A 20,057-nucleotide genomic window follows, 5' to 3' on the forward strand; every position below is an offset into this window, starting at 1 on the left:
CACATACACAGGGCTTCAAAACTGATGGACCACACAGGCAAAAGATTCTGTAATTTATTCTCAAAGCTATCTCTATTTAATGCCAATCTCATGATTTTTTTCCATATCTATCTTTGCTTCTCTCCCTTTATCATTTCCTGCATTCTTATTCTCCTCTTTAAACTGTTTAATTACCTGCATCACCTAAAACACATTTCTTTATTAAAATCTGATCCCTTATTTACCAAGCTGAAAACTACACTCTCTTCAGATCTTTTTTAAATCTCAAACTACAATTTCTTGTTTCCATTACTCAGTAGAAACATTTTTATTAAAATTCTCACAAACAATCATGACATTAATTTTTACATTTCAGTCTCATCACTCTTAGTCTCTGGACACCCTGTTTATATGGTTCTATTATTTTTATATCTTCTCCTATAATACCCTGATATACAAAATGCTTGCTTTTTTTACTTCCACTCCTCTAGTTTCTGCTTGATTACCTTTTATAAATTTATCATCACCCACTTTAATATTTATCGAGATTTCTCAGTATTATAATCCTGCCCATTCACTAACAGCTTCCCCAAACATGACATACCAAGATTAATATTATCAAGTACAGTTCTCAATATATCTATAAGCTCCTGACACCATAATCTGACTTAGAGCACTTTCCTCTATCTTGAATCAATCTATATGCTATTTACTATATAATATATATTATATACCTATTGAACTTCATGTTTGTGCAACTAAAATTATATGAATTAAATATTCACTATTTCCTCCACTGTCATTTTCAACAATAAGAATTATACATTGCGACTTCAGCCTGGAATTAATTCAGTTATGATTTTATTTTCTATCCCTTCATCCTAGTTTTCAAGTTCAACTGCAAGTTCTATTAGATTTCTAGGAAATCAAATATTCCTACCTCACATTAATTCCTTGTATTTATGTTTCAAAAATGTCTCCGTCAAAAATTCTAGAATTGCTACAGAATTGCAAGATAGTCTTGTTGCTTATGTCAATTTGTGAACACATCATAGTTCACTTCTCTGCAACTAAAATGGTGTGTCAAAAATGATTTTATAACAATAATGAACTTATAATTAGGGGAATCTTTTGGCAACTTCAATAGCCAAAATGATGACTGGCATGCCCAAGTGGAGATAATGGATATAATAATAAAAATTCGATGAATCTCAGAATAATATTACACAGGATAAGGCATTTGCCTCCCATGCAGCTAATGTGGGTTAGATCTTCGGCATCCTAAGTGATCCCCTGAATCTCAATAACGTCCATCCATCCCTGAGCACGGAGCCAAAACAAGTCTAGAACTCTTTGGGAATGGGTCAAACCCATGCACCAAATAAAGAAATCCATGGATTAATAGGAAGATTTAAACCACTTAAATCTATAATAGTGAAGGTTTATCAACTTTAGCACTATTGACATGTTGAATCAGATTTATTGTGAGGTGCTGTTCTTTATATTTCAGTATGTTAAGTAGCAACCAAAATTCTAGACACTGAATATCTGTTTGAATATTTGTAGCTCTTTACTAGCTGTGGACATCTAAAATAACTTCCATTTTTAAATATTTCTTGAAAACAAATTTGCCCTTGGTGGTGGTGGGGCGAGGAAACAAGGAGGTAATCCAATCAACCTGTATTTGATTTCCCACAGTAGGCAGCCTTCCAGAATATTTATGAACATGGGTATGGCCCTAGAGTCTGACATCCATGACTGAGGGGGTCCTGGTGCTTCCTGGCAAATCAGATTTCAAGAGGAACCAAAATCATATGGCCATAGCAATGAACCTCCGGCCTGATTGGATGAATATTTCTAGGAGTTTCCCCCAAATCCTTGAGTAAGACTGGTAATGCCCCTTCAAAATATTGCTCTCTGTTGATGTCCACTGTTATTGGATAAGGAGCATGCATTTTTAAAAAGCAAAACAAAACTAGAACTGAGTTTAAAACAAAGATGGTGAGTCAAAAGAACAGGATGACATGTTCTGATTTACATTTTACAAAGATCACATTGTGCAGGTTGGAGAAGCTGCACGCATAAACATCAGACCCTTCAAGATCGGTAATAAGATGTGATGATTTACAATGAAGCAGGTGCCATATCCTCAATTAATAAAGAGGCTATCAGGAAAGGTGCCTTGAATTTAATAGACAGCAGCATAAAGATAAAGTAAAAAGCACTGTGGTATTTGATATGAGGTTCTAAAGGAATATATTTTTAAATAAAACTTAGGTTAATGGGGGATGATGGAGAATATCATCCTTGCTCTCTGTGGTTATGTCAAAAGATATAAAATCATACATTTAGAGAAGGCTAACAATGACACCTTATCTAAGTGAATGAATTTATGTCTAACTTGAAAGTTACAATGTTAAGGGATGACCATGAAGAGCTTGTTTGGCTTAAATGTAATTGCTGAGGCTATAGTGGGGGGGGGGGGGGTGGAATCTTAAAAAAATTAATAGAAATAGAAGAAGAAGAGTTAGGGGTAATGAAATATTTATATATGCATATTTCATCATATTCTTCCAAGAAATCCTTTTGTGACTTTTATGATTCATAGGAAAATGTGCAGGTTTGTATATCCAGACTATATTTAGCCTATATTTTCTCTTTAGCTTTCAAATACATTATGAAAGTTTGAGAAGAAAGGCTCCAGATAATCAAGACCTCCAACTGGTCATTTTACAAACCTTATCTGCTTAATGGCATATGTGATCAAGTTAGTCAGAACTGGCACAATAAATAAATGTTTCCAGAACCAGGGCACATTTTCAGTTTCCTTAAGATTTATTTGGTTTTGTCTTCTGATGATTTTCTCTTCACTTTCATGATTTTACCATTTTCAATTTCCTGTAAATATTAAGCAAAGAAGGGCTAGAGACATAGTACAGGGTTAATTCTCTGGACATGCTTGTAACCAATCCTAGTTTGATCCCCAGAACCACATATGGCAGGAACCCTGAGCTCTCACAGGAGTGATCGCTGAGCACAAAGTCAGGAGTAAACCCTGAACACTGCAGAGAGTTGCTCCCCAAAAGCAGAAGAAACAACACAAAACAAAACAGAAACTGGATTCAAAGAGTAGAAGAAAACATATGAATTACAAAATGTTTTTCTTTTATTATCTTAGATTCTTTACCATTTTCTGTTTGAAATTGCAACCACATCTCTAGCCTTCTTATATTGATTCAAATGTATTTATTCAATATTTAGTATGTTACAGTATGTTCTAAGTAGTCTTTGGTAGTTAGGATGGCACAACAAAATGAACATTAGAATCCCTCTGGAGTTTGCAGCTTATTTCAGAAGTCATGTTAAACTAAAATGTAAACAATATGAATAGTAAGACCTCAAAAAAGGGAAGGTGGTTATTTATGAGTGCCAGGTTTCTTTATTTGTTTTCTAATCCCTTCTTCTTTCCTTTTTTTTTTCTCATGCAGCAGTGTTCATAGGTTACACTTGGGTCTTTGCTCAGAAATCACTACTGACTTAGAGGACCATCTGGGATTCTGGGGACCAAACCCAGTCAGCCATGTGCAAGGCAAGTGCCCTGCACACTATACTCTCTCTCTGGTCAGATTTTTATTTTAATTTAAATTATTAGAGAAAATGCAATTGCTGTCACATTTGACAGTAGAAATATGAAGCTATCTGCCTTCATGGTACTAGTAACTGAGTCTTGGAACAATATTTTGTGAACTATTAGCAGTGGGAAAATATATGTTTTGGTAAAATATTTTGTTTTAATCACGAGCTTAAAGACAGAATTTACGTAGTAAATTTCAGATTTAAAAGAAGCTTTAATTAGCACTTACCTCCCCTCCCCTTTTAATAGTCTTTACTACAAGTTGAAAACTTTGAGTGTTTTGATTTGTTTGATTTTCTATTTGTTTCCTCTAGTAAGCCACATCCCCATTAGCTCAGGACTTTACCTAATTATTACATTGCTAGTACCCAGCAGGGTACTTGAAATTAAGCAGGTTCTTCACTAAAATTTGTTACTTAATATACTGAATAAAAGCACTTGTGGTAATAGGAATGTCTTTAATTAACTAAAATAACTCATTAAAAAATACCAATGAGGAAGCACAGAGATAACTCAAAAGGCCTGGAGAACACACTTTGCATTCAGAAGGCCGAGGTTCAATCTTCAAAATCTCATGGTGCTTTGAGCACCACTGAAAATCACCCTCATACAGAGTCACGAGTCACCCCGTAGCACCACTAGGTATGACTCATAACTACTCACCTCCCAAAATATACCATTAAAAGTGTTATTATGATTTATACATTTAAAATACAATACTTGTGAAACTTCAGAAGGTATTCTATATTTTTATTTCTTTCATTTGGGGTTCTACTCAACAACCCTTAGGTTTTACTCATGACTTTGCATTCAGAAATTAACCCTGGTGGTGCTTGGAGCACCATATAGGATGCTGAGGATGGAATCTGGCTCAGCTATGCACAAACCAAACAGCCTACCCGAAGTACTATCTCTCCAGCCCCCATGTAATTATTTATATGCATTTTATGTCATTTTTATATATAATTAATTATTGATTTTTCTATACTTAGAATAACAGAAGGATAAAAATTTAAGCAAAGTCACTTACCTTCAATTTTACACTCATGCCATTATATCTCATGTCTTTCAATCTGGAAAGGAGTTACAGTCTTAAAGTCACAATAGAATTGATCATTATAGTATACATATTACATATTCTTTCCATGTAATTTATTTCAGAAACTCTTGAGCTTTCTTGGAATCTTTTAAAAGCTCAGTGGTACATTAGAATTAAAGGTAAACTTATAAGCAAAGAAAAATCCTGGTTAGTAAATCATAGGCACACTTGAATATGACTTTAAGAATGCTTAATAAAATTATAGGTCTTTATAGACTTCACTTATTAATCAGGAATTGTTTATATTGTTCTTCTTTCTTCTCCTTGCTAGGTTTTTTAAAATTCTATTTGGAATTAATATTGATAACCTGTCATAATTTTCACTTGAAAAATCATCTTTTTTATTGTTCTTGATTTTATTGCCTTTGGACTTAACATTTCCTCTCTGCATATCTGGTCCATTATTTTATTAAGTATTGATGTCATTCTTTCAAATTATTTGAGATCATACTTTTTTAACTCTTAAAAATAATCAATATGGCATTTTTTCCCCCTCCAGTCTTCCTTGTCTCCCTAGATCCCAGGATTTTAAAAAAAATATTTTAAGTGGTTTAGTAAGTAGTAGCTGATACTTTTAAAAACATAATATATAATCCATCCATCACTTATATTTACTGTGCATGACACCCTTCATGCAAATATCTCAGAATGCTTTCCTGTTATTACTATGTAAGAGAATATACAATTAAATGGCAAGTTGCAATCAATAAGTCTAGACTTGATTTAAACTTAGCCAACTCTTTGTATCAATAAAAATCAAAGAGGAATGCTAAAAAATAGCAAAAGCAAAGGTAAGCAAACACCATCATCATCCAAAACTAGAGACTAGGTTTTGGATCTAGCAAAAATTGATTTTGTATATTATTTCTCAATATAATTCAAAAATCCCATGAGAATAGTTATCATTCCTCTTTTGATCCATTAGGAAAAAGTGAAAACATTTTGTTTCATGTAGTGAATCATTGAAAACCTGAAACTCCTAAAATATGTAGATTTCAGATCACTGTCTTATTCAAGGATATAAAAGTACTACGTTTTTTTGAGATCAGAGAAGATAATTGTCATCTCCTACATTTCTTTTTGAAATAAATTAGAATTTTTAATGCTCCATTATATTTATTCAATTATAGAAAACTCAAGAAATTTAAAGATGCAAGTATTTAAAGAAGTATAAATTACACTTTGAAAGTAGACCAACTTAAAGCCAGTAAAAGTTCAAACTTTTTTCCTAAATGGTTTATTAGGTAGAAAAAGAGAAATTCTAAAACAGGCCCTGTATTGTTTTTTTCCTTTTTAGCCTTTAAATTGATTAACCATTCTTTTTTTCCCCTTGTCAATAGTAAGTAAACCCAACAAAATGCATTACTTGGAAAAAGAACCATAAAAAATATTTAACTTTCCATATGTTTTTTTTTTCTTGAAAGGTAATAAGTCTGACTTCTTTGATCCCTTAAAATATACGTTAAAAATAAGATTCATCATTTGTGGTACTTCAGGCATCAAAAATAAAAACACTTCTAAAGTAATTTGTTATTGACCACAAATTCAAGTACACTAGGGAACAAAACCTGGAAAATAGGACTTTCATATTATACCAAATTTCAGGGTATACCTATTTTAATAACTCATTATGTTATTTGACAATATTTAGTGATACATAACTGTCAGGTAAGGAAGTATAAAAATCCTTATTAGTTCTAAAATCCTCTCCTCCGATTTGTCTGTTTGTCCTCTAAACACATCATATATTTTTTCTTCATAGTTCCTTCTTATGGATTTACCTTTACATTTTTTCTTTCTTTCTTTTTAATTTTATTTCTATGCTGGTTTGAGGCCCACATACAACAAGGCTTAGTGTTTATTCCTGGCTCTGGGTATTGAGGGATCACTCCGGGTGGAGCTTGGAGGACTATGTAGGTTATTAAGGATTAAATGAACATGAGTGAGCTAGTGTGCAATCCAAGTGTCCTACCTGTTGTACTCTTGTTCCAGCTCCCATCTTTTATAATTTATTTTTGGGTCACACCCAGTGATGCTCAGGGATTACTTCTTGTTCTGTATTCAGAAATTACTCCTGGCGGTGTTCAGAGGGCCATATGGGATGCAGGGCATCAAATCTGGGTCAGCTGAGTTTAAAGCAAACACCTTACCTGTTTTACCATTGCCCCTCTTTTCTAATCTTGGATTCGTTGATATACTGGTGCTGACTTTTCAAATATGTCCAGCTTTTTCTTTGGTATTTTTTGTCTTAGAATGTATATTAATGTTTGTATTATTTCATTATTAATTCTATATACAACTTAAAAATCAATAGATAAAACAAATATGTTTTAGTCAAAAAAACTAGGGTTTAGAAAAATGGCTTGTATATAGGAATTTCTCAATAATTACTTGGGGAATGGTTATTTTTTCAGGTGAGTCATTTTAATTTTCAGGCTGGATTAATGGAATATGCCATTTGTAATTCCCTTTGTTCTGTTGAAATACAGCACCATTTCCTTCTTTGTTTTGACATATTTTTAATCTCTTTCTTTATGTAAAGTATATGATACCAAGAATTAGAAGTTGTAGAGAGAAAAATGAGAATTTGCTGCTATTTTTCTCTCTAGAAGATTTTTTTTTAATCTGCTAGAGAATTTCAGAGAATAAGAAGAAAACCACATTGCAGATATGGGGCTACTAACTCAAATTGTCTTAGGGCTATTATTGCGACAAGTTGGATACTAATGACAGACTTTTCTACTACTGACTTTACTACTGACTTTAAAACTGGATGTCTATTAAGGGATGAAAAAACAAAGTGAATAATTAAATAAATAAACATATACATAGACACACACCAAGTAATTTTTCTCATTTCTATTTAGGTAATGAAATTCATAACACCATTAATGATCATTTCATGCATGTATTATTCCAACATTGGAACATACTTTCCACCAGAGTGACAGATTCTATCCACCTGTATTCCTAGGACTACTCCTACCTACCTTGCTCCCAAATAATCTCAGTTCTGAAGAGCAGCTCTCCAGGTTTATGACCTTTGGTCATGTGTATTCCTTACTAGGTTTTATTTTTATTTTTATAACCCACATGTGAGAAAGATTATTCTATATTTGTAACTCTCCTTCTGCCTAGCTTCACTCCGCATTCTACCTTATATATTTATAATGTACTGGTAATTTTCATTATTTTTTCTTTTCTTATAGCTGAACAGTATTTCATATGTGTGTGTGTATGTATGTATGTGTGTCACACACGCACACATCACAGTTTCCTTTTAGAGATTGGACATATGGTTATTTCTACATTTTGCCTACTGTGAAGAATGCTGCAATGAACATAGAGACCCAGATACCCTATAGAAATAGTGTTTGGGGGTCTTCAGGTAAATTCTAAAAAGTGGAATTGCCGGATTGTAAAAAAACTCAATTCTTTGTTTTTTGAGAAACATCCATACTGTTTTCCAAGTATTTATCATACAGACATGTTTTTCTTGAATGCACACTGGAATTTATAAACACTCATCTCTGTATCAAAGAATTTAAATGGTTTTAATTGTAAATGTGATCACACATACTCTATATGACCTGTTTTATTTTGTAACCTTTTTATCACTGCCATTTTTATGTTCTTATAATTATTTTTCCTTCACTTTTACAATTTTATTTTAGTGGCCAGATATATAGCATAATAGTTAAGGCACTAGACTTACGTGAAGGTAACCCAACATCTCATTTAGTCCCCTGAGCACAGAGGAAGGAATAGCCCCTGAATACTGGCAGATGTTACTCTCACATAGTGAAAACAATTAAAATAAGATAAACTCTATACATACAAGTTGTTATATTATCATAGTCTAATTAGTACTGTAGCACTGTAGCACTGTCCTCCCATTGTTCATCAATTTGCTCGAGCGGGCCCAGTAACGTCTTCATTGTTAGACTTCTTGTTACTGTGTTTGTCATATCAAATACAGCACGGGTAGCTTGCCAGGCTTTGCCATGTGGGTGAGCTGCTCTCGGTAGCTTGCTGGGCTCTCTGAGAGGGGTGGAGGAATCAAACTCAGGTTGCTCACTTCAGCTATAGTCTAAATATACACATAATCCAACTACTGTTCATAGGACAAAATGTGCGAATAAAATAAGCTTCAAAACTTATAGGTGAAATGTATTTAATAAAAACATTAAAATGTCTTCACATTATAGTCATCTTTCGTATAGTAAAGGAAAATAACTAGAACTTACTAATTATTGTATATATTCAATTAGATAAGGACTTTGAGAAATTAAAACCAAATAACATTTTTTCATGAATGACATTGAGATAGTTACTTATATGATATAGAATACACATAATAATATCTAGTGTCTATAGATTTATAGCTTCCTCAATTCAGTAGTCTATGCTGTGGCATTTTTTTCCCCAATTTAACAGTGCAGTTCACAAAGCTTTCTTAAGAGCATGATATAGCAAAGGGTCTATGAACTTTCTATTTTTTCTTCCCCTCTTTTACGTTACTTTACAGACAATTATAAATGTGATTGCTTTCAATTATTTGAAAATAAGTTGTATGTAAAATTTGAGAAATATAGAATAAGGATTTATAAAAACTAAAACAACTCATAATTTCATGATTATCTAGAATATTTAGATTTAATTATACCACGATTTTATTTTTAGGACTCTTTTATTTGTGTTAGATTTTGTTTTGCTACTTGACTATGTGATTGCTATTACAAAGCAGGACTGACTTTTTTAATATGTTGATATTAAAAGCATAAGATCATAAAGTCGTTTATGTATTTAATTTTGGCTCCTCAAGTAGTATCTGAGAGTGTAAGGGACTGTGGAGTCCCAGAAATCAAACCTGGATGAGCTTTTCTCCACAATTTAAAAACTGTGGTACTTATTATTTAAAAGAAATATGGTAAGTTTAATATATATTTTTCTATTATTATCTTCCTTATGTCCATTTGCCTATGTCTCTGAAATTTTTTAATGATATAGATGAAAAATCATTGAAGTAGAAAGCTACCTAAAAGGGTAAAAATATATGTAACATGTTTTGAATTAATTTGATGTAATAGGGCATTGTGACATTTGTATAAAAGTTCAAAGAGAAATGTAGGCTGTGACTTCATGAAGAATTTATTTTTAAGACTCTTAGATAGTTCACCAGAGAATTCAGACCAGGAATTTAAAGGGCAGAATAAGACCTATTAAGCGATTCAGTCCATTTTATAAAACCAGAGAGAAAGCATATGAAGATGTGATCATTCATTTTCTGAAAGCTGAGATGTAAGAATCAACTTAAGAATGGCTGGGATATTAGTTGCAGAGAGCAAGATTCAATGGCTGCGTTAAGTTGACAGCAATTGTCTGGCTTCTGCTATAAACCAAGGTTACTAAACAAAGTTATGCTTACTCGGAGAAATCATAACCAACATTATTAAAATTGAAAACTACAATGCAATTTATTTTTTGCATTAAGGTAATACTGCACTAAGAACTCTGTGGTACATTATTTTTCTGTCATTAACTTTCATCTATAAGTTGATTTAGGTTGATGATGAACTCCATTATATCATCATTTTTTCAACACTGAAAAAAAAGAACAAGCAAAGAAGATAAAACTTACACAAGTTAATGGATATCTAACGCTAATTTTTATTTCTGCATATGAAGGCATATAGTACTGCAAACATGGTTTTATTTAAAAGTATTTCATCATCTAATAAATAATTTCACAGGAAAAAATGTGAACATATCCTAGATGATGGTTTCTAAGATGAAGAAATTAGATGCAAAATTTAGGGAAAATTTTAAAAGATAAAATTTAAATATGTTTAAAGCTGTACCCTTAAATTTTTGTTATTGCAAATAAATGTTGTATATTTTAGGCTCATAATCCTTTCTGTAAATTTAGTAGCATTTAATTATTATTAAAATATAGAAATATGATAATACAATAAAGTAAGATTCTAAGTGCTTGAAAAATATTTATAGTTAATGATTTTGTATTTCAGTATGTGGGCTGTATGGTGTTCAAAAAAGTAACAAGTGATGAAAGAGCAAGTATATGGGCTAAAACTTGGATAATATACTGAATAACAGAATAAAAGGATAAGTTAACATGTTTTGAATAGTGCATATTCACTTTTTTATGAGAAATCATAAAGTGACATGTACTTGGTGAATTAAAATAGTCTCTATCGGGGCTGGAGAGATAGCACAGTAGGTAGGGTGTTTGCCTTGCACGCGGCCGACCCGGGTTTGATTCCCAGCACCCCATATGGTCCCCTGAGCACCGCCAGGAGTAACTCCTGAGTGCAGAACCAGGAGTAACCCCTGTGCATCGCCAGAGGTGACCCAAAAAGCAAATAAATAAATAAATAAATAAATAATAAAATAGTCTCTACTTAGGTTTTAGTATACTTCAGCAAATGTTAATATTCATTAGTTGCACGAATACAGTTAACACTTTTATCTTGAGCATAGAATGACAAATGTAGTATAACATATTTGACAGTAAAAATTAATAAGTGTGGTGGCTGGAGAGATAGCACAGCGGGTAGGGCATTTGCCTTGCACGCGACTGACCCGGGTTCAATTCCCAGCATCTCAGATGATCCCCTGAGCACCGCCGGGAGTAAGTCCTGAGTGCAGAGCCAGGAGAAGCTCCTGTGAATCACCGGGTGTGGCCCAAAGAGCAAAAAGAAAAAAAAATTAATGTCTTCCTTTGATGTGTAAAAGTAACTGACCTAGCTAGGCTGAATTTACAACCTAGCAAGTCATAATTCCTTTAACTTTTATATATTTACAGTGAGACATGCCAACCCGAGTTCGATTCCTTTGCCCCTCTTGGAGAGCCCGGCAAGCTACCGAGAGTATCTCGCCCGCACGGCAGAGCCTGGCAAGCTCCCCGTGACGTATTCGATATGCCAGAAACAGTAACAACAAAGTCTCCAATGGAGACGTTACTGGGCCCGCTCGAGCAAATCGATGATCAACGGGAGGGCCTTTACCTTTACCTTTACCTTTACAGTGAGACATATAGTTATATAATTTTCAATAATTTCAAATAAGTCAGTCTTTATCATGTTTATGTTTTTCCTAATTAAACTTAATTAAACTCAATTTACTTGATCATTTTCAAACATTAAGGTATAATCATACACTTCACTTTTATCCCAAAGAAGAAATGTAAACTTACATAAGGTGACTTTCAATCATATAAATTATTATAAATATATAAATATATCTATTAGGAAAAAATACTTTGCTAATAAATATATTTCTAATAATTTATATCAAGTTATTCATATGCTTATATACTAATTTTATAAATAATATATTTTATATCTACCTAGTTCTATAAAAAATAAACTAAGATATATATTTGAGTTTATAAATTTAGAATGTCATAGGTTGAATATCAGAGAATATTTTAATTATCCTATTTTACAACTTTGCTTAGCATAATGATATACAGTGCTTATTTTTCTAATGGCACAATATAGCTATAGGAAATGACAAAATTTCTTTGCAACAAAACTTGTAACATCTACTGAATGCATCCATTCCCTATATATAATACTTTTATCACAAGTTCTTTCGCTATTTTATTCAGAAAACCAATTATGTAACTTCACAAATATGTTTTTGCCGAGATGTTAATATAGAAAGAGACTCTGTGTTAAGAGCAGCATTATTTGTAATAATAAAATCCTGAAAATTATTAAAGTTATTATTAAAGATTGTGTTATCTAAGTTATGGTATATACAGATAATGATTTATAATGATAACTTGATGTGTAAAGATATTTAGATATGTTGATAAAGCAAATAAAACATGTAGACAGTTTACTATTTAATTTTATGTAAATACTATGACATTTTGTACAAATAACAAAATCTTGTGTATAGGTAGAAACTCTTTTCTAGCTTATAATTGTATATGAAATTACAATTGTATATGAAATTATGTCTATATCCAATGCTTTTAGAAAAACATTGATCAGGAAAACAAATACTGTTAGATATGTGTAAGATTTGCTCAGGACCAAATGGAGACCAGCTGATGAGATAATCTGTTTACCAAGGCTTGGAAGTACCATTGTTTAAGAGTTTCAGTGTGGTGTGGTGAAAGACTGGAGATGTTTATGTTGTTGATGTACAACATTGTAAGTATATTTAATAACTGAATTCTATACTTAAAATGCATAAGAATGTCAGTGTCATATGCATTTTGTAAAATTAAAAGTACTTTTTTCTTTTATTATTCCTTTCTAAAATGGAAGCAGTTGTGTCAAAATTGCATGCAATTTAGTTTCAAAAGAATTTGCAATTTTTAGCTAAACTTAACTTTAGAACACACTCACTTGCATAATGGCAAATCAACATTTTCTTTTTTAACATATGCTGGTTAGATTTATTGTAGACTGGATGAATGATTTTGGCAGTGTTTTACCTGAGGCAGTTGTATGGACTATGCACCTCTAACATTTCTTTAGCCTATAATAAATGTTGCACAAATCAATCTTTTTGATATGGTATTATGAACAGTAATGTTTTTATTTTTAATGAATTTCCTTGCCCATTTGGCCACAATCCAAAGAAAAATTAATTCTAAGTCACCGATTAAAAAAAATGAATAGAAAGCATAGTTTGAAACAATCTGAATTTTCATGAGAGTAAAGTCTTCATTATTCTAGTTTTACCAATTCTAAATTAAAGACACCTTATTAAATAAAAACTTTGTTTCAGAGCTGAACAAGGGCCCACTGCCTTTTCATCCAAACATGTAAGTCTGGGTTCTGCAAGTGTAGAACAATTTTCCTTGCAATTTGAGAGCAATGAAGCAGGGGAGCAATGCTCAAATCTCCCTGGTTTCAGGCATCAATTTGCTCTAGGCAATGGAGGAACCTGAAACCTCTATGTTGTCTGTTTCTTGAAAAGCAAGACATGGGGAAAAAAATCTGGTGAGGGCTTTGAGGAAGGATAAAAAGTAACAGAATAAGAATATATATACAGAAACATATAGACAGACATATGTAGCACTGTAGCACTGTCCTCCCTTTATTCATTGATTTGCTTGAGTGGTCACCAGTAACTTCTCCATTGTGAGACTTGTTGTTACTGTTTTTGCATATGAAATAGGTCACGAGTATCTTGCCAGGCTTTGCTGTGCTGGTGGAATACTCTCAGTAGCTTGCTTAGCTCTCTGTGAGGGACGGAAGAATCGAACCCGGGTCGGCTGTGTGCAAGGCAAACGCATTACCTGCTATGCTGGTGGCAGCTAGTAGGTGTGACGCCTACTTACTGGAAGATGGGGGGTCTGGGTGGAGAAGGCCCAGTCCCAATCCGAGTAGCCTTGGAAACCTCAGCCCCAGGACCCGCATGCCTGGGTTCCTCTGCCAGTTCTTTCATACATGAGGCCCGTCTGGAAGTGTGGAGAGTGGTCCCAGCATGGCCGTGGCTGGCTGCGGAGTTCCTCAGCTGCTGGGGCTCTGCTTGGGGCGGGAGGAGGGGAGAGAAACTCAACCCTCCCCCTCCAAGGGACCCAGGTGAGGACAGCCAGGCACAGGGGCAGGAGACTCTATAATATAATATAAAATTTAAATCTGGAGAACCTGGCAGACTACCAAAAGTATCCTGCGCACATGGCAGAGTCTGACACACTCCCTGTGGTGTATTCAATATGACAAAAATCAGTAACAATGATGGTTCTCATTTTCCTGACCCTGAAAGAGCCTCGAATGTGGCACTTTTTAAAATCTCAGGGGTAGGACAAAGGAGAAGTTACTGGGGCCTGCTCGAGGCAATTGACAAACAACAGGATGACAATGATACAGTGATAAAATTCTGGAATCCCTACCATTTAGGAGAACATGCAGAAGGAAAGAGTTTTGCTGCATATCTATGGTAAAGATTGAGCAGGTGAGCAATGTCCTGCCTCGCTTCTTTTTTTTGTTAGCTCATTTGGGGGCGACATGGGTCCCTACATGCACCTTATTCCTGACTTGACACTCAGGGATCACTGCAGTCCATGTTTGGGGACCATATTGAGTGCTGGTTATGGAACTGGGGTCAGCCCTGTGCAAGTGAACAACCTAATGCTGTGCTATAGCTCTGCCTTGGCTTTTGATTTTTGAATGCCAACACATATTTGGCTTTTCATTGGCCTTTCTTTATCGTCATTATTACCTGTGACCCCTGTAGTGCACCAGCACCTCCTCTTGTCAACCATAGCTTACAAAGACAAGACTATGCTGAGTTTCTCAGTGATAATAATGCCCCCCTACCAACATGGGCTGGAGCAATAGCACAGCAGGTAGGGTGTTTGTCTTGCATGTGGCCAATCTGGGTTTGATTCCTCCGTCTCTCTCGGAAAGCCCGGCAAGCTAATGAGAGTATCCCACCTGCATGCAGAGCCTGGCAAGCTACCCATGGTGTATTTGATATGCCAAAAACAGTAACAAGTCTCACAATGGAGACCTTACTGGTGCCCGCTCTAGCAAATTGATGAACAATGGAAGGACAGTGCTACAGAACAGTGTTACCAACATATTGCTATAGCTTTAGCAAACTCTATGTTATCTAGAAACTCTACTGAAGCCAAAGTAACTTATTGAGCTTTCCAGTCTTGCCTAAAATACACTCCAAATGATCACTTTTCTAGTAATCTTCTTTAAATTAATAATCACTTAAAACCAGTTCTACTGACAACTAAAGTGGAATTTTTACCTTGGCGAATGTGGAGTGTCACTCTATAATTTTAACATCCATAGTGCTCATTGTCATAACATTTTAGGTTCTCAAAAGGGTTCGATTCAGAATTATCTGTAAACTCAAGATTTGGAGGTATGTCAAATCAGACCATATTACTTAGGATCCTATTCTTTGCTAACCTAGACTTCCCTTGAAGTAGTAATAGGTCATTCTATAATGAGATTTTTAACTTCTTTGAAGTTGATCACTTGATCACTTGACTTCCCGTTAATCATCGATTTGTTCGAGCAGGTGCCAGTAACATCTCCATTTGTACCTGTCACGTGCTAATGTAGCCCAATGGCATCTGTTCGTTCTAGGAACACAAAGGGCCTCAAACTGATCGTTCAGGCTCTTAATGAAGAATCTAACCATCTGGTAGATGGGCAGCCACACAGTCTTTGACGTCCCGTGGAATTGTGTTGGTAATGGCTCTAGTCCAGCGGTTGTCTGTAAACCTCATTACGTGTCCAGCCCACCTGATTTTAGATGCCTTGGCAAATGAGACAGCGTCCCTGATTCTGGATTGTCGATGGAGGTAGAAACTCCAGATTCTTTCTCTCATTTGAGTGAAACGTGATACTCCAAGCATAGCTCTTTCAATTCCTATTTGGGAGACCTGAATGGCGTTCACATCCTTTTTTCATAGGGCCCAGATCTCTGAGGCATATGTTAATGCAGGAAGAACAGTGGAATCAAAGAGCTGTGCCCGGAGCCGGAGGTTCTTCATCCTCTTAGCTAATTCTTTGATGCTCTTGAAGGCGTTCCAAGCCACTCTCTTCCTTCTGCGCAACTCAGGCACCAGGTCATTCATCATGTTCACTACTTGACCTAGGTACACATAACTGTTGCATTCGGAGATGGTCGTTCTATTGAGAGCAGATGGTGCATCAGGAACGAGGCTGTTTCTCATAAACATTGTCTTCGTTAAAGATTCAGCTGTAGTCCGACCTTTCCACACTCATGGTTGAAGTCAGCCAGCATTTGTGCTGCTTGGCTAATGTTTGGTGTTATTAGAATGATGTCATCAGCAAAGTGCAGGTGGTGTAGTTTCCGACCATCTATCTTCACTCCCATTCCTTCCATTTCCAGTCATCGCATGATGTTCTCGAGGGTGGCACTGAAGAGTTTCGGTGATATGGTATCACCCTGCCGAACCTCTCTCTTGACATCGATGACCGCTTCTTTGTAGAATTGTGAGATCCTCGTAGTGAATCTGTAATACAGCTCACAAAGGATCCTGATGTATTGAGTTTGAATGTCCTGATTGGCTAGGGCTTCAATGACCACTTCCATGTCAACAGAATCAAAGGCCTTCTTTAAATCAATGAACGTTAGACAGAGTGGCATCTTGAACTCCTGAGAAACATCAATGAGCTTGGTTATCTTGTGGATATGGTCGATGGTGCTGAATCCTTTGCGGAACCCGGCTTGCTCACATGGTTGTCCTTCCTCTAGTGTTCTGCCAATTCTATTCAGGATGACTCAAGTGAACAGCTTGTAGATGACGGAAAATAGGCACATTGGGCGATAGTTGCAATGTTGTGGATGTCTCCCTTCTTGTACATTAGTACAGTCCTGCTAGTTTTCCACTGGAACTAAACCTTGCATTCAGACAGGTAGTGTGTGAAGAGCCGAGCCAGCATATTAATGAGTATTGATTCAGGTTCTTCAGGTGTTCAAGTCTGACCTTGTCTGGGCCGGGTGCTGTTCGTTTCTTTACCGAAGAAATGATGTGTCAGATTTTGGAAGGGAGAACATTGGGAGTGGCATATTTATCCTGTGGAATTTGGTATGTTGGCAGGTGGACATGGCTATCAAAGAGATCTGAGTAGAAGTCATGGATAATCTTCTCCATTGCCCTTCTAGAAGATGTAATAGATCTATCAGGACATAGGAGGGCAGTCATCTTGGTTTTGTAGTTGGCAAAGGACAGGTGGTTGTTACGAATGCTTTTCCCAGCTTCTGCCGCATCTACAAGCACTTCTGCTCCTCTCTTTGAGGTCTTCCTTTATCGTATCTCTGCACTGCTTTGTGAGCTCAGACTTTCACTTGTGGTTGCCTGAGGCATGTGCCAAACCACATTCATCAATAAGCTCAAAAGTTTTCGAAGACAGGCTTTTTTGTGTGTGTGGCTATCTCTCTCTTGGCATTCCTCGCACAATCATGGAGGTGCTGAACCAGTCGATCATATTCCTCATCAAAGTTGTCAACAATGGCATCTTCCCATGTTGCCGCAATAGTTCCAAAGAGCTCCCAGTTGGTGATCATTCTGGGAGTTCTCTTCTTAAACTTTGCAGCCTTTCTCTCCACTCTGTGAAGTAGAATTTTGCATGAAGGTGATGGTGGTCTGATCCCGTTTGGAATTTTGGGACAACAGCGACATCAGTCAGGCAAAACTGTCGATTGAGTATGATGTGGTCTATTTCCTTGTGGAACTGTCCACCGGGAGACTCCCATGTCCAGCGTTTAGATTCAGCCTTCTGGAACTGTGAGTTACCATGGATGGTCTTGGTTGACATGATGAACTCAGACATTCTCTCACCATGTTTGTTCCATTCTAGGCCATGGGTCCCGATGTGGAGTTCTTCCTATGCTAGCGTACATGTATTGAAAGTACAGACAATCATTTTTGTCTTCCTTCATTTTGGCAGCCTAGTTCAGCCTTGAGATTATTGAAGTTATCTAGACAGTTATCTATCTTTGAAGTTATCTAGACAGAATCCAATGTTGGGCTTCAATTTATTCTTTCCTTGATTTCAGGCAATGAACACTTGTTAGAAGCACTTATTTGTAACCACTAGATACAACTTACACTGATCTTTCAACTGACAATTCATCACTTGAACTTTTCATTATCTTTTTCTAAATCTTCAATGACTGAGACTATCTGATTTAAAGTTTGTTCCTTATAAATCAAATATCTCCTTTGCTAAGAGCAAAGACCACATAGATTGTCTTCATTAACACATTTTTCCCTCAAACAGTTACTCGATCCTATTTTTGTTTTTGTTCTGAGGACCACATCTGGTAGTGTACAGGGCTTGTTCTTGTCTCTGTGGTCAGGAATCACTACTGATGGTGATCAAGGGATGATACTTGTTGCTGGACATTGATTCAGGGTTGGCTGTGTGCAAAGCAAACATCTTAACTCCAGTGCTATCTCTCTGGCCCTATTTTTCTGATTCACCACACTGAAAGTTGCATAGTGCCTTTACAATATTGTTATAAGGGAAACACCCCACTCTTATAATTATGAGCAAAGTCTTCAATTACCAGGTGTCTGACAGATGATAAGCTGCAGAATTTCATCTCATTACCTGCTCCTTCAAACAACTCTTAGAAGCAGTCCTTCCAGGAAAAGAGTCCTCCCTGGAAAAGAGGCCATAGGGAAAGATTGATATGTAGGTAGTTTTTGAGGTTATTTATTGCATCCTTCAGGTAGACTCTGGATTTAGCAACAGGGGACTGAGTTTGCACATGTTTGTAATTTCTATTCTGGGGTGGAATTTGTCCCCTGAGAAGGAATATGACATTGGGAGAAACTCCTATCTCTAAACAGGATTCCAGAAGGCTGAGAGCTGAGAACTTTCAACTCTCTCATTTCAAGGTTGGTGATGTGTCATACTTTAACATATTTCATTCTCCAACCAGTTACTGTGCTTACCTAAAGAATAGTCATACTACTGCTCTTTTAGTGTAGAATACAAATTAAAGAGTTCTCCTGTCTGCAGGACAATGTGTGTTTAAAGAGAAATTTCCATTAGTTATTGCAAGAGGGTTATTCATATACTTGCAATGAAGGTGTTGGTTGCCGTTAATCCGGCCCTTCATATGGGGGTATATGCAGGTTGATTTAAATTCAGAAACTAAAAAAAAAAGATTACTTTCAGGAATGAAAGTATAATGTGCATAAGCACAGAGTTTTGTTACAATATCTCAAAACATATATTTTGTACAAATTATAGTGCATAGTGGATAAGCCATTGAATCTTGGTTGTAAGCCTTTCCTTACACAATATCAAAAAATAAAGAGATAATAGTAAAAAAGGATTTCTCAGTATTTCTTTTGGAATATACTATATGCTTGGATGAAAACCAAATTCTTATAGTTACATAAAGATTTCAATAACTCAGTTTGTATAAGTATGTATATATAAAATATATATTCTAAATTCATGTATTTGCGTAAATGTTTATACAAATTTACCTCATGTGCCATTTTGTAACGATAGCACTGTAGCACTGTCCTCCCATTGTTCATCGATTTGCTCCAGCAGGCACCAGTAACATCTCACAACAAATTGTAAGACTTGTCGTTACTCTTTTTGGCATATCGAATATGTGACGGGGAACTTGCCAGTCTTTCCTGTGTGATTGAGATGCGGGTAGCTTGCCTGGCTTTCCGAGTGGGGCGGAGGAATCGAACTCAGGTCGGCTGCATCCAAGGCAAACACCTTACCCACTGTGTTATTGCTCCAGTCTGTGTAAGATTAAAATTTACTGATATACATAATTTATACAGTTATTGGTCTTTGAGATTATAAATTATATTAGCATCAGTTTTATCTC

Source organism: Sorex fumeus, unplaced genomic scaffold (genome assembly GCF_029834395.1).
Source record: "Sorex fumeus unplaced genomic scaffold, SorFum_2.1 ptg000008l, whole genome shotgun sequence".
In the NCBI taxonomy this organism is placed as follows: Eukaryota; Metazoa; Chordata; class Mammalia; order Eulipotyphla; family Soricidae; genus Sorex; species Sorex fumeus.